Below are 27132 nucleotides of genomic sequence, written 5' to 3' on the forward strand. Positions count from 1 at the left end.
CCACGCCTCCCTTCTCCCTTACTAGCAGACTGTTGTTGCTTTGTGCCGTGGAGGCGATTCTGACTCATAGTGACCCTGTAGGACAGGGTAGAACTGCCCCACAGGGTTTCCAAGGAGTAGCTGGTAGATTCGAACTGCCAACCTTTTAGTTAGCAGTTGTAGCACTTAATCACTTCCAGTGGTAAATCATGCAAGGAGCAGGACAGTTGTGAAAAGGGCAAAGGTAAGAGTTTGAGAATCTGCCAGAAGTCTCATGAGAAACTGATCGGTCCGTTTGTAGCTGGGAGCCCCTGATGCTTTTGAATTCTCTTGTTTTTGTTTTCTCAGCCAGTCAAGGCTACCACTGAGTTGATTTTCCTGACTAAGAGACAGGGTTTTCCTGGAATCGGAGCTATCTACACTTGCTTCTCTTCAGGAGCAAACTCTTACCTTTTGATAGAATGTTTTCCACATGCCTTCGGAGTTGCTGATAATTGTTATTAATGGGATCTCTGTCATTGTCCCTGGCTGACCTGCAGAGCAAAAGAATAAAAGTCTTAAGGAAGTGGAATTAATAACTCCATCGCAATGCATCATAGAGATAAGCCAGTAATTGCCAGGTCAGATGGGCATTTGCAGATAGATTGTTAGCTGGTTATACTATAATGAAAGAGCAGACCTTTTACATAAGTTTGTGAATAATGTTTCTCATAAACACAGTAGATTGATTATCCCAGGAAAGCTTCCCCCTAAACCTGAGACTATCAGCAATCATAATAATGAAATATTAATAACCAATTTGACAATCTATCAAGAGTAAATTTCATAAGCCAGTATAATGAGCTCCTGGTTTCTAATTTTGGAGGGGAGCGAGATGAAATATTACTGAAGGCAGAAAGAGAATGTGTTTTGCACTGGGGGCCAAATCAAGATTATTTCCTCAGAAAGAGTAGGTCTGAAGAAGTGGAGGGTGCAGAGAACAATAGGACGCTCAGATGATTTACCTATTATCATGCTTACTGCCATTTCTGTTTAGTTTTATTTATTTCCCGTACAGAAATGATTGCATTAGTTAATCTAATTTTCAGGAAAAATAGTCTTTGGATTTTTTTTTTCTGAAAGCAGTGTATAATTACACCTTTATGTTATAAGAGTTTGCAGAGTTCTATTTGTTGGTTCCCTAGCAACCATAGGAACTCTGGATTTTTCAGCTGGAGATCAAAACTAGAATCCTTAATATAGAAATAAAATAAGATGCTTATTAGTAAAAATAGTGCACGTGGTAATTTTGAATGACTACCAGAACAAGGAAAATGATCCCATCGATATATCTTTATTGTTCTGATCAATAGAAAACCGTGTGGGTGGCACCTATCACAAATCCAATTTTCAGCTACTATATTTAGCACCCACATTCAGCTTATCTTCTTTGTGGTTTTAATTACTCACATTGAGATATCTGAATGTTTATCAGTACTGCATAATTACATTTTTTCAGGTATAAAAGAGGGTGACACGTCGCTTTAGTACAAATTAAAAGGGACATGATTAGGACTGTGCGTATGTATGGTGCCGTTTATGTTGCTGCTTCCATATATGTTGGCGTTGGTGATCTTTCATACTTTGAGTTGTTTCCTGCAGTGGGGCTAGGCTCATACTGGATATTCTCTTTCTTAGTCCAATTTGTGATGGGAAACATTTATCAAAAGGCAGTTGAGGTTGTTCTTAGATTAAAGTGTGGTGATTGTTGCACAACTCTGTGAATAGAACTAAAAACCACTGCACTGTATACTTTGAAAGGATGAATTTTATGGTTTGTGAAAATATATCAATAAAGCTGTTATTATATAAAAAGGAGGCAGTTGGGCCCTTCAGCCCCTGCAATCCTTCTTCTCCTTTCTTTTCTTCAGTACTGCCTCTAGAGGTAGCAAGCAGTATCTTCTGACTGGTCCTTTGGCCACTCTCAGAGAACTCAGGAAAGCTACGCTTGCCAAAAAGAAAAACAAAACATTCATGTACTACCAGTCTAAAAAAACAAAAAGTCAAAATTAAATCAACCTGGAAGAAATCTAGAGTCACTGTTGGCAGCATGTGTTTGAGGTATAACGGTTTGATCTTGGTGTCTGATATTGGTTACAGGACCAATATAAAAACAGAGCAGGTGGTGCCCAGCAGCTTCTAGAAGTCCCTGTGGAAAATGTCAAGGAACTGAGACTGCTGCTCACAATATGCAGAAAATCTTCCTATGGTGAGATTCCACACAGTGTTTCTTCCCAAAACCTCAAAGTCATTGTGGAAAGAGCAGTTGATCTGGCCAACTAGGTTCACCAAAACCAATGCCAGACTGGGGTTTTAGAAAAATGAATTGCAGTTCCCATTGCACATTTTATTTATTTTACCTAGATCACTATCAACTCGCAAATGAGGCAGCTGGCCAGGGCCAGGATTAAAGTTATAATTTGTGATATCAATATGGAATAAAATTGTTTCATACAGAGATTAAATTCAGAAACTTAGTAGATCCCTGAATTTTGTCCTGTACAATTTAGCACCCATGTTCATTAATTCATTAATATCCTTCCTTGTTTACATTTGACATGCCAATCACTATTATTTCAGAATATCTTTTTACCTCCATGACTTATAGAATGACCCTTAGGGCTATAACCTGAATGGGTTTAGCCGAATCTCACAATTACCAACCTATTGTTATTTATCTGAATATTGTAAATGCCTAGTTAGTGCAGGGCACTGGGCCCTGTGGAGAATTTAAAGATGAGTAAGTCAGGATCCCTGCCATAATGGGGAACATTCTTGATGATTCCAATACAAAGGAGAGTAAAATAAATGCGGATGAGAGGTGGTAAATCATACCACTCAGTTTCAAAGATCACAACTGGTTGAGAGGATCTCGAAGTGTTTAACAGTTAATCTTGAAGGATAGGTTAGTTTTTGGCAGATGGAGATAAGGCAGGGAAGACTTTACAGATACAGGGAGCAATAAAGCAAAGACACATAGGTGGGAAAGAAGTAAGAGTGGTGCTCAGTATATGCAATTGATATTTAAAAAGGATTATCAGTTGGCGGTAAGCGTGTGATGTACACGAGGTACTATATTGGTGCTATAGAGGATCTAAATAAATATAAAATTCTATGCTTGAATCAAGCCAGACCACCAAATGCCTATACATCAAGATACCTCTATTTTCTTACTGCCTCACATGAACCACCCCTTCTACTCAACTTGTGTTTTAATTCTGGTTCCTACTTTTATCAACAGATATCATGAGGAACAGCCAAAGGAAAGCTATTTCTGTATTTACTGTTGAAGTACTGTTAAGGATATCATTCCATATATCACCCATTGCTTTTTTTAAGCCCCACGTGAGCAATTTATTTAGAATTGAATTCTAGAGAAAGGTTTGTTTCACCTGAAAAACTTCGTTTGCATTCTTCTTTGCAAGAATTACCTGTATCTTCCTTTTTCCTTTGCCCGCCAGGAAGTTCATGTCCAAATCTGAGGCTAAATGACAGTGGGTAGATTTTCCTTTATGGTCTACCTAGAATGTTATTTTAAAGTTCATTAATTTAACATGTAGATATTGATCACTTACTATGTACCAGGTGCTGAGTATATACTGTTGAATGAAGTAGACATAAACCCTACCCTCAAGGAACTGACAGTCTAGAGGGAGATTTTAGACAATAAACGGGTAAATAAAAAAAAAATGTAATTTGTATTTGTCCTGGACCAGATTCTCTGTTTATATTTATGATTAGCTTACTGAATGTGTGCTTATTGTGAACTACCTTTATGGAATGAGATGGGGTGTAAATAAATGCATAAATAACTAGCTACACAAACATGTGGCACTGGGGAAACACTTATATTTTAGGTGAGTTTCAGTGTAGTGGACTCAATCTGTAGGGAATTTTTTTTTCTTGAATTAGATCTCTAAGTGTATAGCTACATCAATGGATGAAATGGAATTTCCAAAGTTAAAATCTTTTTATTTTTTTAAGCAGTAAGGGACATAAAAAAGCAATTTTTTCCTGAAAAACATACACACAAACAAAAGATGAATTTCACACTATACGATCTAGTCCCATTACACTGTTTTCCACATAAGTGATTTCTGTGCTTCTGCCAATAGTGCACTCATTGCAATCAAGTCCTAGGATGACTAAAGGATTTGCTCAGCCCTTTCGAATCATTAAAGCATAAGTGGCATCAGTGTTCTTGAAGATAAATGTACAATCAAATGTATGAATCATTTTTTTCCCCAGGACCTCTTTGGTCATAAGCTAAAATAAACATGATTATGGTGAGTGATCCACATTTAAAATAAGCATTTTTGTGAGGCCATAGAAAGTAAATTGAAATGAAGCCGTGGGAGGTGGGGGCCAGACAAGCACACAACCAGATGGTAGAGTGTGGTAAGTAGGGCTGTAAGCAAACTACCACAGTACCACGGAAGAAGTAGTTGGTAAATCTGCCTGGAGGCATCAGGTAAACTTTATGAAGAGGTGGTAGTTGAGCTAGACCTTGAAAATAATGGTAATTTTGGTAAGCATAGCATGTGGGGAAAGGGATCCTGACCAGAAGGAACAGCATGAACAAAGGAAGGGAGGTGTGAGAATTCAAGGACTGGTGAGTAGTCAAGGGTGTTTGGCACGGAGACTAAGGGGAAGGATGCCGTAAGATATGAAGGTTGGAGATTTTGAGTGTCGAAATCATGGAGGACTTTAAATGTTATGCTAGCTTTTGGATTTTGAGAGGGAAATAATAAGGCTTCTCAGTCAATAAATAATGGCTATTTGAGAAATACAGGCATGCCTCTTACATAGTGTTTGGAGTCCCCGGGTGGCACAAACGGTCAAGCCCTCAGCTCCTAAACAAAAGGTTGGCTGTTCAAATCCACCCAGAGTTGTCTCTAAAGAAAGTTCTGACGATCTGCTTGTGAAAGATCACAGCCATTAAAAACCCTACAGTACACAGTTTCACTCTGACACACATGGGGTTGCCATGAGTTGGAATCAACTCAATGGCAACTGGTTAGGTTTTGGTACAGATATTGTTTCAATTTAATAATTAATTAGGCCTTTGTTGGACTAGTCTTGTGGTGGTAGCTCAGTGAGAGAATAAAATAGAAAAGCCAAGAAAAGAGAGATTTTAATCTCCTGAAATTTGAGACAGCTAAGTACTTGGCAGCTTTGATAAAGTGCTAGTTTACAACAGAAAGCTGAAAATTTGAGTGAAAGGTATTCAAAGATATATATACTGTACATTTGGACAGCTTACGGTTACAGTCTTGGCTATTTAAAGTTAATACACACGTCTGTCCAAGTTCTAAGATGGACTGTAAAAGCTCTGGGGAAAGTGGAAATGTACAACTTCAGATAAATAGAGAAAACTATGAATTATCTTGGAACGCCTTGTGGTCCTGGAAGGCGGTCTGAAAAGAATTTGTGCAAAGGCCTTTAGCCAATCCATCCTTCTGGGGCTCTGAAACTCCTTCCCCCCGCCCCCCAGCCCTGCACCAGGACTGGGTCTGATCTCGGCAGCCCTGTATCTGGGGCTACTAACTTGAGCCTTTTTTAGTTAGCTGCCTATAGATGTTTTTTTTTTTTATAGATGTTTTTTGAAAAAAACTACCATCCTGGTCAAGAGGCTCACTAGCTAGTCAGGCTCCTCATTCACGAAGTAGTTCCCTGTAGGAGTGACTCACAAGTCTGGCTAAGCTGTATCTGAAATAGTACAGCTGAAAGTTGACTGCTGAGTTGAAGGGGGTAAAATAGAAAGGAGCTAAAGGAGCCCTGGTGGTGCAACGGTTAAGTGCTTCTCTGCTAACTGAAAGGTTGGCAGTTCAAACCCATCTAGTGCCTCCTAGGGAGAAGGCTCTTTCGATCTGCTTTCATAAAGACTACAGCCAAGAAACCCCCATGGGGCAGTTCTTCTCCACTGTGAGTTAGAATCAGCTGGATAGCACCCAACATCAACAACAAGGTTGTCACCAGGAAGATATCAACATATGTAAAATATAAAAGGCAAGGTGAGGAAAGAATCAGATTGTGCAGTGAAGTCAGTAGCTGGGAAAACTGAGAGAGGGAGGCACATTGGAAGACATGGATCAAACTGAGCCCTTCAGGATTTTGTCTTCAAATACAGAAAATGTTTAAGAGTCCTCTCCTGTTTTGAAGGAAGGTCTGGCTGTTTTAGGGAGCCATGATGGATAAAGTACATGGGTTTACTAATGACAACTGGAATTCTCACTACTTGAGCCAACAGCTTTACCAACCCATGGAGCTTTGAAATTTGGGAGTCCCTGGGTGGCACAAATGGTCCAAAAGGCCACAGCCTTGAAAACCCTGTGGAGGGCAGTTCTACTCTGCACACATGGGGTCACCATGAGTCAGAATTGGCCTGATGGCAACTAGTTTGGATTTTTGTTTTTTTAACCTATTAAGTTTTTATCAGCAATTACCACTACATTGTGTGTTTATCATAGTAGTTTTCAACCCTACATTAACAGTGACAGTTTTTTTTTTTTTTTTTACAAAAATGTATTCTGCATCTCAACAGATAAAATGGACAGAATGGAGATTTTCGGTTGAAGCAGGAGAGCCCTGAGCCAACCTATCTTAGAAAGTACCCTGTGAAACCCAAGAATTCTGGGAAGGGATGTGATGTTGATTGAGAGGGAAGGTTTGGTCCCAGAGGGTAGGGCCAACCATGGTGGGACAGTCAGTGGAAGCTCTGAGAAACCGGGGTCAGTATGGAGCTGTGAAGACCTGCAAGAGTGGATAAGACAGGAGTTGAGTAGTGATTAGGAGATGGACATGGTTAAAGGTGTAGGGGGCCACCATGTGGTCTGGTACCAACTTTCCCCATATTCCAGAAGCTTCTGTCTTGTTTATGTTCCCAGTTCACTGTACTCCTACTCCTGCCCCACCAGCTGCATTTTTTTTTTTTCCTGCTGACTTGGTTTCTTGCCTTTTTACACCAGTACTGAAAATCGCCCAAACTTCTTTGACAGCAGGAAGTCTAAATATTTCCTGAAAATTCACAGTTTAATACCCTTCCCTCTTTACCTCAGGTTGTCGTTATTACTTCTACATCTTCAATTACACCTCTTCATAGGGCTCGCATATTGTCTCCCACATTATATAGACATCTCTGTTTCTAGGCCCTGTTTAGAACATATCTTCTGGTGAATTAAAACAGTTTGTCTGTCCCTTGGCTCTTGTTATCCTGCGTGTATCACCTGCCTTCTTCAAAAGCTTATTTCATGCCGTCTCTTCTATGATTAGCACTTAGAACTTACTTAGCATTACATGTGCAGTGGACTTCTGGGAGGAGGAATGGCTAAGAAGCATTTATCTGGCAACTGAGGGGACGTATACTTGTTTTCCTTCCTCCCCCCATCCTAACCAAACGCTTCAGGCCCAGCCTTGATTTGGGGGGACAAGCTCCACTGTGACTCTCTTCCACCCCCACTTTTGCTGCTCAGCAAGGATTTTCAAAATCTCTGCAGGGTCTGCTATCTTGCCCTTGAAACTTCCCATGCACTGGATATAGGGACTTGGCCCTGGGTCAGAAACCTCCCTTTGCAGCAATGTATACTATTAAGCAAATAGCACTGAACAGTGTTCTCTCCTCAAGTCAAAATGCTCCCATTTAGGTCAAATTTGAGCCTGCTGCTGGCAGTTAGGAGCCAGAATGGCAAAAGGAAATACAATGTAAACGCAATATGAGTTTGAATGAAATTATGATAAGTGTCAGATGGCACCATTACCCGCATCCCCATAGGCAGGCATTAGGGAAGCTCTGTAATGTAATGCCGGAACAGAATTCCAACAGTGGAAGAAAGAGCAGCATTCCAAACCGGAGTGTGCGAAAAGCGAGTTAACTCACTGAAGTCCTTTGGGAGCCACAAATGTGGAATGAATGCTCATGATTTGCATGTTGATTGAACGAACAAATAAAGCTCTGGAATATTAGAGGGGGATGTGTGCATGTATGTGCATTTGTAGCTTCTGCGTGAAGCTTAAGAAAGGAAGGTATATTAATTTGGCATGTATTTTGAATAATCAAGGAATCAGGTGTTACACGCAAATGATTTTCCCACATAATTGAAACTTACTCATTTGAAATGCAAGGCTAATTTTAACCTGGCCATTTTGGGTAGATAACTTTCTCAATTAAAAAATTAGGTTAACATGATCCTGTCTTATTAAAAGAAATATACCAAATACATACTATTTCTCGACGATTTAATGTACCATTATGATCAGTAATTATTTACCATTATCATCAGTACTCTTATTGGGAAGAGCTTCACCAAGAAATTGATATTTTTATCTCAGTTTTAATGACGGATGGAAATTTGCCACACGTGGAAGAGGATAGCAGTACCGATAGAAGAGAGAAAACATCGACGACACTGAAGAATGATAACGCCTATCGTATTTTGGGACGAGCAAGCAGTCTAGTATAACTAGGGCGTGAATATAAGGTATGAGATGTCAGAGGGAAGATACTGGAATAGGAGCTTGGGATTATATTGTAGAAGACTTTGTAAGTCGTTCTAAGAAGTACAAATTTTTACCAATACATAATGGCGAGTTATCAGCAGCTTTTAGGCAGGGCAGTGATGGGTTCTCCTTGTGATCATGTCTCTGTCTTTATGTTTGTATCAGTAGCTGTACCAGGGGGTGGTTGGGGAGAAGCTTAACGTCCCTGTAATCTCCTTTAGCTTCTTTCTAGTGGGATTTTGACCTGGGTCATTTTTGCAATATAATGAAAAGTGCTATGCAAAGAACCTCAAGCCCATTTCCAACCAGATTGCTATCCCCAGGCTCTTCCAAAATAGATGTTATGAAGTCAGTTCTCTCTGTTTATATGAGCTACATCTCCGTGTAGCTCAATATCTAAAAAGTGTTTACTATGTGAAGGCATTACATTCTTTTGCACTTTACATATACAATAAAACCTGTGAAAGCTGGAACCTGTGTAAGGCAGAAATCTGTCAGAGAAGGAAAACACAAATAGTTTCCACTAAAATGAATGATAGGGAAGCGGTAAGACTGCACCCTCTCAAACGTGGAAAGCTTTCGAGATCCAGAAGAACAAAGTTGTCCCTTTGAGTTTCCGTTCTCACAGGTTTCACTGTATTTTCCCATTTAAATCACACAACAACCCTATGAGGTTGGTATTATTGTTATCCTCCCATTTGACAGAGTTGGAAATTGAGGTATAGAGTGGTTAAGTAGCTCCCACCAGTGGTCACATGGCTAGTCAGTGGGAGAGCCAGGGCTCAAATCCAAGTCTAACTCCAAAGCCCAAGCTCTTGTAGTAGCTCAGGTGCAAGGTGGCGTGGTCTGAATTAAGGCATCTGCAGTGGGGCTGGGAGAAGAAGGAGTTAAATCTGAGATTACTTAGGAGGAAGACTTAATGCTTTGCTTTCAGAATGTTTCGAAATTCACTGAAGCAGGTCTGCTAGGACCTGTGTTATGAAGCTTTTACAACATCTATTTCTGCAAATAAATTAGTTAGAAAAACAAAGCAGCTGTTGAAAGTCGTCCAATTGAGAGGTTATTTTGAAAGAACTAGTAAGAAATTGCATATTTCTTGTGGGACTTAGAGTGTGTATGTGTGTGTTGTTCATGTAGCCCATGTTTGAGTGTACAATTACTATGGTTGAAACTCCTCATTAATTAGATTTGCCACCTCATCCCTATTTGTATTAGTCTGTGAATTTATGGTACTTTATTTCCTTCTTGAACCTCACATTTTCCCAGATGTTAACAGTTTCCAGAGTTTTTTCATCCACATCTTCTCATTTGAATTGTACAGTGGTCATATAAATAAACAAGGCTGAGAAGACATTTAATGCCTTGCCAAGGCAACATAGATAATTAGCGGTTGAGCCAGACTAGAACTCAAACTTCCTAACTCCTAATTCCATGTTCTCTCTACTCAGTCAGAGGCTCCATACAATCCCCAGCATTTAGCCCAGTGCCTGTGCAGAGTAGGGGCCAACTCAATGTTTGTCCAATGAGTGAATGAATAAATAGCAGCTAATATATATATATATATATTTTTAATATTAGCATTGGGTTATGACAGATTTGATAATAAATTGTTGCTGATTGTTTTTGGAAATGCTGGTGGCATAGTGTTTAAGTGCTACAGCTGCTAACTGAAAGGTCGGCAGTTTGAATCCACCAGGCGCTCCTTGGAAACTCTACGGGGGTCGTTCTACTCTGTCCTGTAAGGTCTCTATGAGTTGGAATTGACTTGATGGCAAAGGGTTTGGTAATTGTTTTCAGTTGCCTCATATGCATGTGAAAGGTGGACGATAAATAAGGAAGACCTAAGAAGAATTGATGCCTTTGAGTCATAGTGAAGAATATCGAACATACCCTAGATTGCTAGAAGAACGAACTAATCTGTCTTGGAAGAAGTACAGCCAGAGTGCTTCTTAGAAATGAGGATGGCAAGACTTTGTCTTAAGTATTTTGGACATGTTATCAGGAGAGACCTGTCCCTGCAGAAGGACTCCATGCTTGGTAATGTAGAGGGTCAGTGAAAAAGAGGAAGACCCTCAACGTGCTGGACTGACACAGTGGTTGCAACAATGGGCTCAAACATAGCAACATTTATGAGGATGGCGCAGGACTGGGCAGTGTTTCGTTCTGTTGTACGTAGGGGTGCTCTCAGTTGGAACTGAGTCGACGGCATCTAACAAGCAACAATAACTCCCATTGTTTGCTTGAAACCAGTCTTGTATTTTTATGATGCACTAAAGGCAATTTAAAGAAACCGTTATAGTTAACTTCACTGAGGATAAACTAGAGTTCTGTTAATTTTGAAGTAGCTTTGGGGGGTGGTGAAGTCATTCTTTTGATAAAAAGTAAATACATTTGGTTGCTCAAGAAGGACGATTTGTGGCATAGAAAGGAGAACAGATCAGAAGACTTGGGTTCAAGTCCCTGCTCTGTCATTTACTAGGTATTGTGACCTTGGGGAAATCATAAAACTTTCTGAGCTTGAATCTCTACATTGATGAAACAAGGATAATAAAATCTGTATCAGTAGGGTTGCTGTGAAAATCAAGTGGGAAAATATATGTATGAATATTCTTTGTGGACTGTAATGTGCTACACAAATGCTCTTTGCATCGTTTGTTATTATTTGGTGTTTTAGATAAGGTTAAAGAATGTTCAGTACCAGCCACAGTGCTAAGGAAACCGTAAAACTCCCATCAGAAAGGTACTGCTGCAAACATTACACTGTGTCCTGACAAAGAAAAAGTTGGAAATAAGTAATGACTCATTGTTACCAGACTTACGAAAGGGAATGTTTCTCTGAAGCAGGCCATCCCTCTTTTGGATTCTCTTTTAGGGACATTGCTTAAAATGACTACACAGTGAACTGACTAATGTGGATTTGCCCGACGATTCATTTCCCACATAGGTATTATTTTCTGAAATATGAATACTTCATTCAGAAATCTCTGAAGGAGATCGGGCTCTGACATCTAACCACATACGTGAAAATTCTGCCATAGTCAAGTCCAAAGGCCAGTAGAAACACATCTGCTGTTTTGAATTTCTTAGTGGAGCCTGATAGCTAAAATGCAGCCTGTCTGTAAACAAGTTCATCATCTTCTATCCCAAATCAGCTCTTCTTCTTGGTTTTCTTATTGCTGTTGTTGTTGTTAGTTGCTGGGGAGTTGCCCCCACCCCTGTTCAGTTGCACAACCCCATACACAACAGAATGAAACCCTGCCCGGTCCTGTGCCGTTCCCATGATGTGTTGCAGCTCAGACCATTGTGATCCATACGGTTTACATTAGCTGATTTTCGGAAGTAGATGGCCAGGTCTTTCTTCCTAGTCTTAGTTTGGAGGCTCCGCTGAAACCTGTTCAGCATCATAGCAATGCACAACCTGGCACTGACAGATGGGTAGTAACTGTGCCTGAGGTGCATTGGCTGGAATTGAACCCTGGTCTCCCGAATGGAAGACGAGGATTCTAGCACTGAACCTCTGATGCTCTCTCTTATTGCTGCATCCAGCAGCAGTTTTTCAGGTGCATTTTGATTCCATCTTTCTCTCCCTTCCTTGTCGCCAAGTCTAGTGACTTTGTTCATGGTGTCTTGTATGTATATCTCCTGCTGTCAGTCATCACCATCTCATAGGCTCATTGGCTCTACATATGCCTTACTTTATGGTCCACTAACTGCTCCTCTGCCTCCAGCCTCTGTCACCTCAGTGCATCCTGTCACTTCTCCAGATGAATCTACCTAAATCATTGCTGTAGATCACTTCTTCCCCCTGCTTAGACACTTCAGTAGCTCCCAGTTGCTTACTGAACAGGTGAACATAGTCCTTAGACAGGCGTCCAAGGCCTTGTACAATCTGGCCCAGCCCTTATCCGTCCCATTGATCCCCTGTGTGCTTTAGTCCAAATCTTCTTTCCACCCTTTTCAGAATACATCTTGGTCTTTCCTATCTTTGTGGCTTTGTTCAATGTTTTCCTTTCATAAAGAAGTACTCTACTGTATCTGGACTCACCAATAACCTTCTCATCCATTAGGGTGCAGCTCAAATGGCATCTCCTCATATATGAGGTATATACCCTAGGCTCTAACTGTGGCTCTCCCTACTCCAGGGTGAGGTATCTCATATGCTCTGTGACCTTGGGCAAGTTATCTAACCTCTCTGAGCTTCAGTGTCCCAAACTGGAAAATAGTAACAACCCTATGAAGTAGGTACTATTACTCCTGTAGGAAGGAAATGAGGTGTAATGTATGTAAAGAACTCGCCTGGTATGTAGTATGTACTCTATAAAAGGTAGCTGTTTTTGTTATTATTACCCCAGAGAGGGTATATAACTCACCTCTGCATTTCTAAACCACTCTCAGGGGATGTATCTCATACTGGTTTGTACCTTTTTTTTTTTTATGTCTTCCCTCCTGAGAGGCAGCAAGCTCCTTAAGGTTGTGGACGCATATGTTGTATTTCCATGTAAAGTACCTGGTATGTAGTAGGCACTCAATAAATGTTTGCTGACTGAATGAAAGATGCTTTAAAGAAGGGGATTGTCGCCTCCTTTTATTTTTGCTGAAGGGCAATATTTGTAATAATGACAATGTATGTAATGAAGTTAGAGATATATTCACAGCATTCTTGTGAAAGAATAGGGAAAGATCATCTCTTTTGCGTACGAGAAAAATGAAATCAGAAAAGTATTCCGCACTGTAACACTTCTCAGCAAGTTAGCAATGGCTGAAAATCTGGTCCCCAGGCAGGTTAATAATTCTGTGTTACTCCTTTAACTCTGCACTCTCTTTCTTGCTAATATGCTTCAGATTTCATAGAAAACTCTCTGTTCATATCAGGCTCGCGCCTGTTGTCATTGAATCGATTCCGACTCATAGCGACCCTATAGCATAGAGTAGGACTGCCCCCATAGGGTTTCCAAGGAGCAGCTGGTGGATTCAAACTGCTGACCTTTTGGTTACCAGCTGTAGCTCTTAACCACTGTGCCACCAGGGCTCCATAAACCTGAGAAATACCTACTATAAAACAGAAAACAACTGCATATTTCGTTGAATAATTTTAAGTAAATTTAGATCCCCCCACTGTTTTCCTTTTCCGTCTAGCCTGACTTAAACAACCCTTCAGAGAACTATGCAAATCCTGGCCTGTTTCCTGGTATTTTCTGAAATGGAGAGTGAGGATGTTAGAAATAACCACCTTCCTCCTTATCCCTGCCCCCCCCCAAAAAAAACTGCCCAAGCCGTGTCTCAATGGGCAAGGGATGGAGATCACCCCATGACATGATTGGTAAGCATTTACACTCTCCAGGCTCAGAGGCAGCAATGATGATGGTGATTCTGGGAGGCCAAGCGTGGGGGGGGGGGAATTACATGAGAAGAGGGGAGAAAAGGGAGAAGGCAGGGGAATCCCAATGAGCCTTCACCCCGTTACTTTACTCAAATAAATGAGCTGTCTTTCTAGTCCCTTTCTGTGTTTCTGGGCCCATACTCTACTCAAACCCCAGAGGTTAGACACTCTATTTATCTGCCTGCATGTGGGAAAATCACACCCATCTTATTAGAGTGCTGCTTATTTCTAACACGGGGGAAGTAGTGATGTTCAAACAAGCCGGCTTGGAACACTCAGGGGAAGATGGAAGTGAAGCAATACAGTGACAAGTACTGCCCTTAGATGAGAAGGGAAAGAAGGTGCTTTCACCCATGCCAGTTTGAGTCCGTCGTCAATGGCATTGCCCATACCCTCACAAGTGGGCCTGTCTCAATTGTTCTTTTGACCTAATGTAGGGCTCTGCACATGGTGAGTGCTCCATATTAGTTGCTCACTACCTGTTGTTGTTTTTTTTTTTTAATCTGGTCAGTTTCAGCAGAAAGCACTTCTGTAATCGGAGTTTTTATTTTAAGCAACTACAATGGGTTTGATTCTCCTTCAGAAACAGTGGCTGCAATCAACGCATAAACTGATGGTGTACCCTCCTCCTGAGATAACGTTGATGGCAACCATGCTGTGTTCCGGGGAAAACTGAATTCGGTCCTCCCCTAGCCAACTAAGCCGTGGTATTTTGCCCTTACCCCTCTTTGCACATAAATTAACCAGGAAAGATTGCACCTAAAAAGAAACCTGTATTCATTCACCAACGCACAGTTATAAGCATTAGGTCATGTCACTGTCTCAATGTCTTTCTTTTTTTTAAGAATAATGAAATCCTGATGAAGGAGAGGGGGTGCAACTGGCTTTACTCCAACTTTATGTAGGGTATCAAATTAGTTTTGAGTATTTGCAGAGCAATAGCTCAAGATTGATGGATGGAAATCTGATAATCCACAAACGTGACCCAGCACAATATTGCCCTAATTTGCTTTGTTAGGATTAATTCAACTATTTTCTGCTTTCATGACAGTGAATATACAGTGTGGTACAAATAATGCCCTGTAAACAAATTCTGAGCTTCCTTAATCTTTGCAAATATCTTCAGTTGGCCTTTTCTCTGAGTGTCCTTTAATGGGTTCTAGGAGAGAGCCCAAAAGCATGTGGAAAACCATGAAAGAAGGATGTCTCCAACCAAAGAGACTGTCACCTATTGGACCCAGTGTTCATTCCAGGAGTTTCATTTTTCTGTGATATTTTAAATACAAATTTGATGGCTGACTGAGGTTTCTTCCTAGTCTTGGCCGTCATGACTGAACTACCAGAAGTGAAATTTCACTGTAATGAAATTTATTATAATAAAACTTCCCGTGCTTAATGTGACTCTGCGATTCCATTCCAGCAAATCCAAGTAGTAATGATGTCAACAGGAGATATTTAGGTTGCTGGCTTGGCTGTGCTCTCAGATAGCATCTAGGAAATGTTCTGTCGCTAGGCTTCACAACCCATTCAGAGCAGTGGTTAGGGGTTGCATCTTCTACCAGCAGGGGTGGTGTTGTTAGCTGCTCTGGAGTGGGCCGCCATGAGTTGAGGTCAACTCGAGGCCAGCTAACAGCAACAAAAACATGTGTTACAGAGTAGAATTGCTCCATCGGGTTTTTTTTTTTTTTTTTTTTTTTGGTCTGTAATCTTTATGGAAGCAGTTGGCCAGGCCTTCTCTTCCATGGAGCCTCTGGGTGGGTTCAGTCTTCCTTATTCATTGTCTGGCTTTTGTATGAAAATGAGACGATTGAAAATACTATGGCTTGGATCACATAGCCACAGAGAATTCTGCTCACAATTTCTGAAGTTTAGCCACCGGAAGTTCAGGTTAAAGATTCTTTCTCTCAGAAGAAGGCCATTTGAGAGGCATGGCAGCCTCATTTTATGGCCAAAGAAATTTTAAAACAATTTAAAAAGTAATTTCGAAAATAGAACTGGTAAACTCTGAGATAATGCAGTGAGAGGAACGGGCGCTATGTAAGAATCTCTTCCTTCTCCCACCCCCGCCCTATGGTTCTTAGTTTAGCAGCCAATGCTCTATTTCAATATTTTAGGGCTCTCCCGTTTTATGAGCATCCTGTTAATTAGCTGTGTGGTTTCTATAAAATTGTTCCCATAGCATTGGTGGTAGCTATTTGTGGCTGCCAGAAAACCCTGACTTTTATGAAATATCCTTATATAAAGAAAGGGCAACATAATAAGTACTGGATAATGTGTGGTCATGGGGAAGCTGAGATTGACAATAAGAATTCATAGAAAGGGGCTCAAGATTCCAATCCTAATTTATCCCATAAAAACAAAAAATTTATCCCATAGGGATTGAATAATTGTGACATGCTTGTATAAACAGCATGTTATGAAGTGGTATTGTAATTGAAAGCTTTGTCTTGGGAGACCGGGAAAAGGCCAGTAGTCACGTCAACTATTTTCTGCTTTCACGGCGCTGAACATACAGCCTGATACAAATAATGCCGTGTAAACAAAATTTGAGCTTCCTTAATCTTTGCAAATATCTTCAGCTTCCTGTGAGAATACTGAAGATTAATTTACGTATAATTTTATGAACACCTGGATCCATTTTTTTTTTCCTGGTTTTGCCTTCGATGAAATGAAGAGTGATTGTGGATTCCAATATAAAAGCAAAGAAGGAAAATGTATGGCAACAAAAGAAGGAAGATTAGAATTTAAAGTTTGGATATTTGAGATGGCCTGAGAGAATGCTCAAAGGTGGGTCACTAAGAAAGCAGGCTTTTAAAAAACATTAAGCTGGGCATAGTAGGATAGCTTTTGTGCAGTGTGGAAGCCATCTAGCCACAGGTACTGCCCTGAGTGCTGCTCACCTTCTCAGAACTTCTAGACCAAATGGATCCCTCTCTTCTCTGAATCAAAGGAAATTCTCCTAATGAGAGGCAGGATTAAATAACTTTTAAAGGAATGGGCTTTGGAATCAGGCTATATTCAAATCCCTGTTCCACCACTTACTGGGTTAACTCAGATAATTTATTGAATTACTTTGTGTATCAGTTTCTCCTCCTGTAAAATGGGGATACTAATTGTATCCATGTCGTAGAGCTACTGGGAAGATTAAATGAGTTAATGTGTATGAAGCATTTAAAACAGTGCTCGACACATAGTAACCAAAAAAACCTGTTGCTTTCCAGTCAATTCCGACTCATAGCGACCTTATATGTCAGAGTAGAACTGCCTCACAGGGTTTCCAAGGAGTGGCTGGTGGATTTGAACTGCTAACACTTAGGTTAACAGCCATAGCACTTAACCGCTACACCACCGGGGCTCCCAACACATAGTAAGCACTCATTTGGTATAAACCTATTAGCCCTTTTTTTCTTCAAAAAATTATTGTGTTTCAGGTGAAAGTTTCCATAGCAAATTAGGTTACCATTTAATGATTTTTATACAGATTGTTCTGTGCTATTGGTTTTTTTTTTTTTTTATTGGTTACAAGGTTTTACAATGTGTCAGCATTCTCATTATGTTCATTCTGTTTGCTCTGTTTCTATTGATCTCGCTTTCTTCTCCTTGCCTTCTCATTTTTGCTTTTGGGTAAATGTTGACTGTTTGGTTTCATATAGTTAATTGTTTAAGGGAACGTATTATTCTCAGTTGTTATTGTTTATTTTATAAGCCAATCTATTATTTGGCTGAAAATTGACTTGCGTAAATAGCTTCAAATCCAAGTTCAAATGTTATATTGGGACGATAGTTTTGGGTTACTCTAGTCTCTATCATTCCAGTAGATCTGGCTTTTTTATTTTTTTTTAGGAATTTGAGTTTTGTTCTGTATTTGTCTGGGATCTTCTCTTTTGTCCCTGGTCAGAATGGTCTGTAGTGGTAGCTAGTTCTTCTGGTCTCAGGTTAGAGGAGCCTGTGGTTCGTGTGGGCTATTAGTCCTGTGGACTAGTTTCTTCTTCGAGCCTGTGATTTCCTTCATTTCTCTTTTACTCCATACACAACGAGACCAATAGCTGTATCTTAGACAGCTGTTAGTAAGCTTTTAAGATCCTGGATGCTATTCACCAATCTAGGATGTAGAACATTATCTTTGTGAACTATGTTATGCCAATTGACTAAGTCGTCCCTCGAGACTATGGTCCCAAGCTTTCTAACCCAGGAAACCAATGCTGTGAGTTGTTTGGATATGTCTAGAAAGCCTCTGTAACTGTGCCCTGTATGTGGTTTTGTCGTTTATGTTATATGCAGCACCCATAAATGTGTATATACATATGCGTACAGCTATACCTATACATGCACGTTCATTTATTCACGTATACCAGACATATAGGCATCCATATCTACCCAAGTAACTGCATACATATTTTTTAGTTGTTTTTACTGTTGTCACAAAGTTGTACACATTATACCATTAACCAAAATTGTCTCTTTTTCTCGTGTACTTCTTAGTGTTTGTATTTACCTTGGTCAAGTCGTGTTGACTTCACCCATATTTGGTCTTGCCTTTCCCATCACCAAAAGTGTCAAGTGTCTACTCTCTAGAAAGTAATTTCCCCTCCTTCTCCTTCCCATTCCTGGTAACCATCAAAGAATTCTGCTTTCTGTGTGACTATCTATTCTTGATTTTTTTTTATAATGGTGGGACCATAGAATATTTGTCTTTTTGTGATTGACTCATTTAACTCAGCATTATAACCTCCAGATTCATCCATGTTAAAAGATGTTTTGCGGACTTCTCATAGTTGTATAGTATTTCGTAGCACAGTTTATTAATCCATTTATCCCTTGATGGGCACTTAGGTTGTTTCTGTATTTTGCTACTGTGAATAATATAGTAATGAACACAGGTGTGCATATGTCTGTTCATGTCACTGCTCTTATATGTCTAGGATATATACCTACAAGTGGAGTTGTTAGATCATAGGGTATTTCTATTTCTAGCTTTTTGAGGAAGCACCACACTGTTTTCCATAGTGGTTACACCACTTTACAATCCCACTAGCAACGTATAAGTGCTCCACTTCCCCTACAACTTCACCAGCATTTGTTGTTTCTGTTTTTTTTTTTTTTTTTTTTGATCAGTGCCATTTTTGCGGTGGTTAGATGGTATCTCATTGTAGTTTTCGTTTGCATGTCTCTAATGGCTAATAATCACGGGTCTCTTTTTGTGTATTTGTTGGCCGCCTGAATATCCTTTTTGGTAAAGCGTTCATGTCTTTTGTTCATTTTTTGATTGGATTGTTTGTCTTTTTGTCGTTGAGTTGTTGAAGTTTTCTATATATTTTAGAGATTAGACCCTTAACAGACATGTCATTACAAAGATTTTTTTTCTAGTCTGTAGGCTTTCTTTTTACTCTTTTTGGAAAGTTACTTGATGAATGTAAGTGTTTTTAATTTTTAGGAGGTCCTAGTTATCTAATTTATCCTCAGTTGTTCACTCATTTTCAGTTTTGTTTCAGAGGCTATGTATGCCAAAAATTAGATCCCCTAGTTATGACCCTATCCTGAAGCACAACTCTGTCAGTGATAGGATAATATCTACACGCCTACAAGGAAGACCAGTTCATATGACTATTATCCAAATTTATGTGCCAACCACGAATGCCAAAGGTGAAGAAATTGAGGATTTTTACCAACTTATGCAGCCTGAAATTGATCAAATATGCAATCAAGATGCATTGGCAGTTACTGGTGATTACAGTGAAGAAGTTGGAACAAAGAAGAAGGATCAATAGTTGGAAAACATGGCCTTGGTGATAGAAACAACACTGGAGATTAAAGGATAGAAATTTGCAAGACAAATGACATTAATTGGAAATACCTTTTGTCAGCCACATAGACAGTGACTGTACATGTGGACCTCACCAAATGGAATACACAGGAATCAAATCAACTACATCTGTGGAAAGAGATGATGGAAAAGCTCCATATCATCAGTCAGAAAAAGGTCACGGGCCGACTGCAGTACATACCATCAATTGCTCATATGCAAGTTCAAATTGAAGCTGAAGACAATTTAAACAAGTCTATGAGAGTCAAAGTATGACCATGATTATATCCCACCTGATTTTAGAGACCACTGAACACTGTTGACTGAAGAGCAGACGAGTTGTGGGATAACATCAAGGACATCATACTTGAAGAAAGCAAAAGGTCATTAAAAAGGCAGGAAAGAAAGAAAAGATCAAAATGGACGTCAGAAGAGACTCTGAAAGTTGCTCTTGAACATAGAGTAGCTAAAACGAACAAAAGAAATGATGAAGTAGAAGAGCTGAACAGAAGATTTTAAAGGGCATCTCAAAAAGAAAAAATGAAGTATTATAATGAAATGTTCAACAACCTAGAGTTAGAAAACCAAAAGGGAAGAACACGCTCAGCATTTCTTAAGCTGAAAAAACTGAATAAAAAATTCAAGCCTTGAGTTGCAATACTGAAGGAGTCTACGGGCAAAATACTGAACGACGCAGGAAGCACCAAGAGAAGATGGAAGGGAAACACAGTCACTGTATCAAAAAGAATTGGTCCATGTTCATCCATTTCAGGACATAGCATATGATCAGGAACTGATGGTACTGGAGGAAGAAGTCCAAGCTGCACTGAAGGCGTTGGCAAGAAACAAGTCTTCAGGAATTGACAGAATAGCAGTTCAGATTTTCAGCAAATGGATGCAACTCTGGAAGTGCTCACTCGTCTATGCCAAAACATTTGGAAGACAGCTACCTGGTCAAAAAAACTGGAAAAGATCCATATTTGTGCCCATTCCAAAGCAGGGTGATCCAACAGAATGTAGAGATTATGGAACAATATCATTAATATCACACACAAGTAAAATTTTGCTGTAGATCATTCAAAAATGGTCATAACAGTATTTTGAGAGGGAACTGCCAGAAATTGAAGCTGGATTCAGAAGAGGACATGGAACCAGGGGTATCATTGGTAATGTCAGATGGACCTTGGTTGAAAGCAGAGAATACCAGGAAGATGTTTACCTGTGTTTTATTGACTATGTAAATTCGAAAATGACTATGATATGAATTTGATATGACTGAAAGACTAGAATCATTCAACTATGTGGATCATAATAAATTATGGATAACATTGCGAAGAATGGGGTTTCCACAACACTTAATTGTGCTCATGTGGAATCTGTACATAGACCAAGAGGCAGTCATTGCAACAAAACAAGGGATTACTGTGTGGTTTTAATAAGGAAAAGTGTGTGTCATGGGTGTATCCTTTCTCCATACTTATCAATCTGTATGCTAAGCAAAGAACAGGAGAAGCTGGACTATATGAAGAAAAGCACAAAATCTGGATTGCAATAAGGAAGACTCATTAACCTGTAATATGCAGATGACACAACCTTGCTTGCTGAAAATGAATCAGACTTAAAGCACTTACTGATAAAGATCACTGAGTACAGCCTTACATATGGATTATACCTCACGAAAAGAAAACAAAAATCCTCACAACTGGACCAATAAGCAGCATCATGATAAATGGAGAAAATATTGAAGTTGTCAAGGATTTTATTTTGCCTGGGTCCACAATCAATGCCCATGGATGCACCAGTCAAGAAATCAAATGACATATTGCATTAGACAAATCTGCTGCAAATGACCTCTTTAAAGTGTTAAAAAGCAAAGAATATCACCCTGAGGACTAAGGTGCTCCTGACCGAAGCCATAGTATTTTCATATGCAGCCAAATGCTGGACAATGAATAAGGAAGACCAAAGAAGAATTGATGACTTTGAATTGTGGTGCTGGCAAAGAATATTGAATATACCATCGACTGCCAGTAGAACAAACAAATCTGTATGGGAAGAAATACAGCCAGAATGCTCCTTAGAAGCAAGGATGATGACACTGCATCTCACGTACTTTGGACATGTTATCAGGAGGGATCAGTCCCTGGAGAAGGAGATCATGCTTGGTAAAGTAGAGGGTCAGTGAAAAAGAGGAAGACCCTCAACAAGGTGGACTGACGTAGAGGCTTCAACAATGGGCTGAAACATAGCGAGGAGTATGAGGATGGTGCAGGACTGTGCAGTGTCTCGTGCTGTGGTGCATACAGTCACTGTGAGTCAGAAATGACTAGATGGCACCTAACAACAACAGTTTTGACCCTATGTTATCTTCCAGCAACTTTACAGTTTTAGCTTTAACATTTAGGTCTTTGATTCATTTTGAGTTAGTATTTGTACATGTTGTGAGGTATGGATCCTTTTTTATTTTTCTGTATATGTATATCCAGTTTTCCCAGTACCATTTGTCAAAGGGACTGCTTCTTCTCCATTGACTGGACTTTGACCCTTGGGTGGATTTACTTCTGGGATAGCCCTTTGTATTTAATATTAGTATAGGGCTGTAATGATTCACTAAGTTTGGTGAAGACAGTGTCTTACTCATGTTTGTAGTCATTGGGGCACCTAGTACAGCATCTAGAAGGAAGTAGGCACTCAATATATTTTTGCTATATGAATTGTTTTGGTTCTTAAAGTGACAAGAATTACAGTTTTAGGAAAAGAAGGAAAGAACAGTAAAAGGTGGATTGACTGTTGTATATGATCAAAATTGTTATCAGAAATTCCTGTTATTTGTTTTTGTATATGTGTATTATTTTTATTTTTTTTTAATTCTGAAGCGTTTAGGAAAAAGTTACAGAATGACCCTCAGTAAGGTACTGGTTCCATAAACACTACTTGTGTTCACAAAGACTCCTGAATGGGGATCACTGATGTTCAGAATGATGACTCTGAAACTGTGAAAAACCCTTTATCAGCAGAGATGCAATGGGCTTTACTTAAGAACTTCCCGAAAGAGTGTGGTAAAGGACTAATGCATCATGATACACACACATACACACGTGTGTATGTGTATTTCTCTGTGTGTTTTCATTTATCATTGTGAAATACAACACACATACATCAAAGTGACAACTACATTTTTGAACAATTTTTAGCAGTGATGGTTTTAGGTTAAACCATCATTTATCCAAGACATTTAATTCACTCAACCCCTATTCCTTATGTTCTAATAGTTTTTACACTGAACCATTCATATTAAGTATTAGTCCAGCATACATCAAAAATGTCTTGTGTGTACTAGCTCTGCTCACACTTGGGAGCTAAAGGCGATCTCCATCTCCCTCCCCAGTTCTTTTTACATTTGATGTTTCAAGTTGTGAAGCTGAGGGCACACCTGCATTTTTCCTGGTCACTTCAAATTCCATCAATAAATACCTTTCCATCTGGCAGGGGTCTGTGGTAGTGTGAGCCAGAAAAAAAAAATTCTATTCATCTTCTTTTCCTGTCCAGGCAATTATTGACCTTCTTTCAATCCTTCTCTTTGATGGTGTTTAACCTTGTCCCCCACATGGTTCGCCATCTGATTTCTGGTTTTTTAACAGGCACTTAGTACTGCCGCTTCTGAACAACACTTTCGGCACTTTAGAGTTGGCCGAGTTAGTTGAGCTTTTTTCTAATTTGGACTTTTAATAGCCCTCTTTTCAGCCTCAGGGGTTTGCTGCAGCTGTGGCTTTGCACACAATTTGAGTCAATTTAATTCAACAAACCGACCCTAAATTTGGTCAAGTAGGTGTAACTTTTGTTTTTCCACTTTTTTTTAAAGTCCACCTTTTGATTCCAAATAGTCAATTAGACTGAATTTTGCACCATTTTCTGTGTGTGTGTGCCTGTATGTGTGTGTGTGTGTGTGTGGAGGGGTGCTATGCTAAAGAGCAAAGAGCCCTGTGAATGTTTACACACATGAACGAAATATTTTCAAGGTTATTTTAAGAGTTCTATCCATTTTTTTTTTATCCATACCCAACCAAATGTGCTACCCATATTCCTATTATATTGGCTAATTATTTAAAAAAATAAGTTTGTTTTCTTTTCTTAAATCAATAATTATTCATGAGTAAATGAAAATACTTGACTTCTCACAGATTTGTGTGACTTTCACATATGTTGTTAACAGTGTCCTAGGCTGGGCAAATTTTTTTTTTTTTGTACTGAGACTTATAGTCAAGGTTCGTCGTCTTATCTAAACTCACCATTTATAAAAGAGTAATAATAGTTATCAATTTTTTTTATGTATTGAGTGGATATTTCCCTATCATAGATGGATCTCAGTTGAAAGCGAAGAATACCAGAAGGAGGTTTACCTGTGTTTTATTGACTATGTAAAGTCACTCGACTGTGTGGATCATAACAAATTAGGATAACATTGAAACGAATGGGAATTCTAGAGCACTTAATTGTTCTCATGAGGAATCTGTATGTAGATCAAGAGGCCGTCGTTAGTATAGAGCAAAGGGATACTGCGTGGTTTAAAGTCAGGAAAGGTGTGTGTCATGGTTGTGTCCTTTCACCATACTTAATCTGTATGCTGTGCAAATAATCCGAGAATCTGGACTATATGAAGAAGAATGTGGCATCAGGATTGGAGGAAAACTCATTAATAAACTGCGATATGCAGATGACACAACCTTGCTTGCTGAAGATGAAGAAGATTTGAAGCACTTACTGATAAAGATCAAAGACCACAGCCTTCAGTATGGATTACACCTCAACATACAGAAAACAAAAATCCTCACAACTGGACCAATAAGCCACATCATGATAAGTGGAGAAAAGATTGAAGTTGTCAAGGATTTCATTTTACTTGGATGCACAATCAACAGCCATGGAAGCAGCAGTCAAGAAATCAAACAGTGTATTGCATTGGGCAAATCTGCTGCAAAAGACCTCTTTAATAGTGTTAAAAAGTAAAGATTTCACTTTAAGGCCTAAGGTGTGCCTGACCCAAGCCATGGTATTTTCTATCACCTTATGTGCATGAGAAAGCTGGTCAATGAATAAGGAAGACCTAAGAAGAATTGACGTCTTTGAAGTGGTGTTGGTGAAGAATATTGACTATACCGTGGACTGCCAGAAGAACAAACAGACCTGTCTTGGGAGAAATACAGCCAGAATGCTGCTTAGAAGCGAGGGCCATGAGACTTCATCTCACGCACTTTAGACATGTTGTCAGGGGTGTCCAATCCCTGGAGAATGACACCATGCTTCATAAAGTAGAGCGTCAGCAAAAAAGAGGAAGACCTGCAAGGAGATGGATTGCCATAGTGGCCATAACAATGGGCTTAAACATAGCAACAATTATGAGGATGGCACAGGACCAGGCAGTGTTTCGTTCTCTTGTGCATAGGGTTGTTGAGTTGGAAGTGACTCGACGGCACATAATAACAACATATACTGAGCATCTGTGATGTACTAGACACTGCTCTAAGTACTTTATATACATATTTAATCCTCACGACTACTGTAGTAACTGAGTATTATTACTACCCCCATTTTGCAGAAAAGGATACTGAGAGGTTAAATAACTTTTCCAAGGCTATACAGCTGTAAGTCACCATAAATAAAAAAACCCATTGCTGCAGAGTTGATTCCAGCTCGTAGCAATCCTATAAGACAGAGTGGAACTGCCCCATAGGGTTTTCAAAGCTTTAAATGTTTATGGAAGCAAACTGCTATATCTTTGCTCCACAGAGCATCTGGTGGGTTAGAACTGCTGACCTTTCGAGTAGCAGCTAAGCGATTTAACCACTGCGCCTCCGGGGCTCCTATGTAAGTCATCATACTTGTATGAACTATAGCTATGCCAATTGCTATTTAGTTGGTCTTTTGCATTGTTCACTTTAGTCATTACTGGGCCTTTTTATAAATACCATTTCCCCTGCACTTCCATTATTCTGTTCTTTATAAAATGAATACACACACACAAGTGAACAGGCAGCTTTTCCTCATAGCCACTTACTCCATTGCTTCCCTCGTTTTAGCTCCTGGTCCTTGTCCTTTTTATTCTCATTGATTTTGACAGTGGAATTACCCACAGACGTTGACTCTAGCCCTTGCACAGCATGGACTTTGGGGTCTAATTTTTCAAGACATCTGACTTTGCCATAATCTTTTCCTACATCACAAAGTATGTCCTACTATTCTGTATGTGCTCTTTTGCTTTTTTTACCTCTTGGTCAGCCCCTGGTTTGGCTCTTGTAATTTTATCTCAAAAAAGTAATGACTTGATCAAGTCTTAAGTTGTTATGTACTGTAGAATGGTTATTCTGAATCTCAGCCTCTCTGCTTTTGCCCACATCAAGGAAAGATAGGATATCTTAGCTGGAGCTCAAGTACATTGAGGAGCAGTGGAAGCAATATTGTCTTATGAAGGTGTTTCTCTTCTGGGCAATTTTCATTACTCCAGATTATATCCTCCCCTTTTATAGGATTGCCTTGAAACAATCTTGTGACATGACATAACCATTTATAGACAGTATGTGCAGAGAATGCTGGAATTGTTTGGTAGACTGTGCATTATATTCTGTACAAAATCTTCCATTCATGTTTAATGCATCAGTATTCCATGGTATTCTGTAAAGTGAGCTGTGACTTTCAGGTGCTCTGCCACCTGAAAAATTGGATAACATCAGTCTTATAAGAACATCCCTAGCTGGTCCAGAAGAAAAAGTCTGGGAGAAAAGTCTAGACTCTATACCTTAGGGTACTGAATGAATCTCGATGGGACAACATGGTGTGGGGTTTTGAGCATCTGAAACATGACGCCACTGAGTGACTGGAACTAGTAAGTCAAAAACTTCACTCACATTCCATTTAGCCTTGGGCCATCTGGTTCAAGACAAAGATAATGTTTTAGTGAGAAGGCAACCAGGCAGCAAACACTTCCAGACTTAAGAGGAACAGAACTGAACATCAGCCATTGGGAAAGGGACTAGGGGTCTGCCTGGTTGATCTCTGACTCTGCTTTTTTCAAAAGAGGTTATCTACCTCATTACTCCTCATGTTTCATTAAGCGGTTGTATATTATCCCAGCCTGGGCCACCACTACTACTATTTCCTCTTTGGAGAAGGTAGTGAATAACTTTATTAACAGATCCTTTATGAAAGCTTAATGAAGCTATCTATCAAGAGCAATGCAATAAATTTGCTTACTCAGTGAATTAGCATAGGTCCTCTGTGTGTTACCTATTAATATGCTTTCATTATGGGCCTCAGTTCCTTTAAAAGCATGTATGCTGGAAAGTAGACAGAAAGGCCCCAAGTACAGAAGGCCACACCACAAGCCTTTGAGGTTTTCTATGCAACATCATAAACCTGGTAAATATGGGTGCTGGAGTAT

General features: G+C 39.6%; 1 long non-coding RNA gene across 1 annotated transcript in view; it reads right to left on the minus strand.

The window, feature by feature from the left end:
- Nucleotides 1–449: 449 nt before the first annotated feature.
- The window catches only part of LOC126069175 (uncharacterized), a 131013-nt gene continuing 104330 nt past the window's right edge, over nucleotides 450–27132 (minus strand). Inside the window, exon 3 of the long non-coding RNA XR_007515864.1 lies at nucleotides 450–512. This is a non-coding gene — a long non-coding RNA (uncharacterized LOC126069175). The remainder of the gene's footprint in view (nucleotides 513–27132) is intronic.

The sequence above is a fragment of the Elephas maximus genome, chromosome X (assembly GCF_024166365.1).
Source record: "Elephas maximus indicus isolate mEleMax1 chromosome X, mEleMax1 primary haplotype, whole genome shotgun sequence".
In the NCBI taxonomy this organism is placed as follows: Eukaryota; Metazoa; Chordata; class Mammalia; order Proboscidea; family Elephantidae; genus Elephas; species Elephas maximus.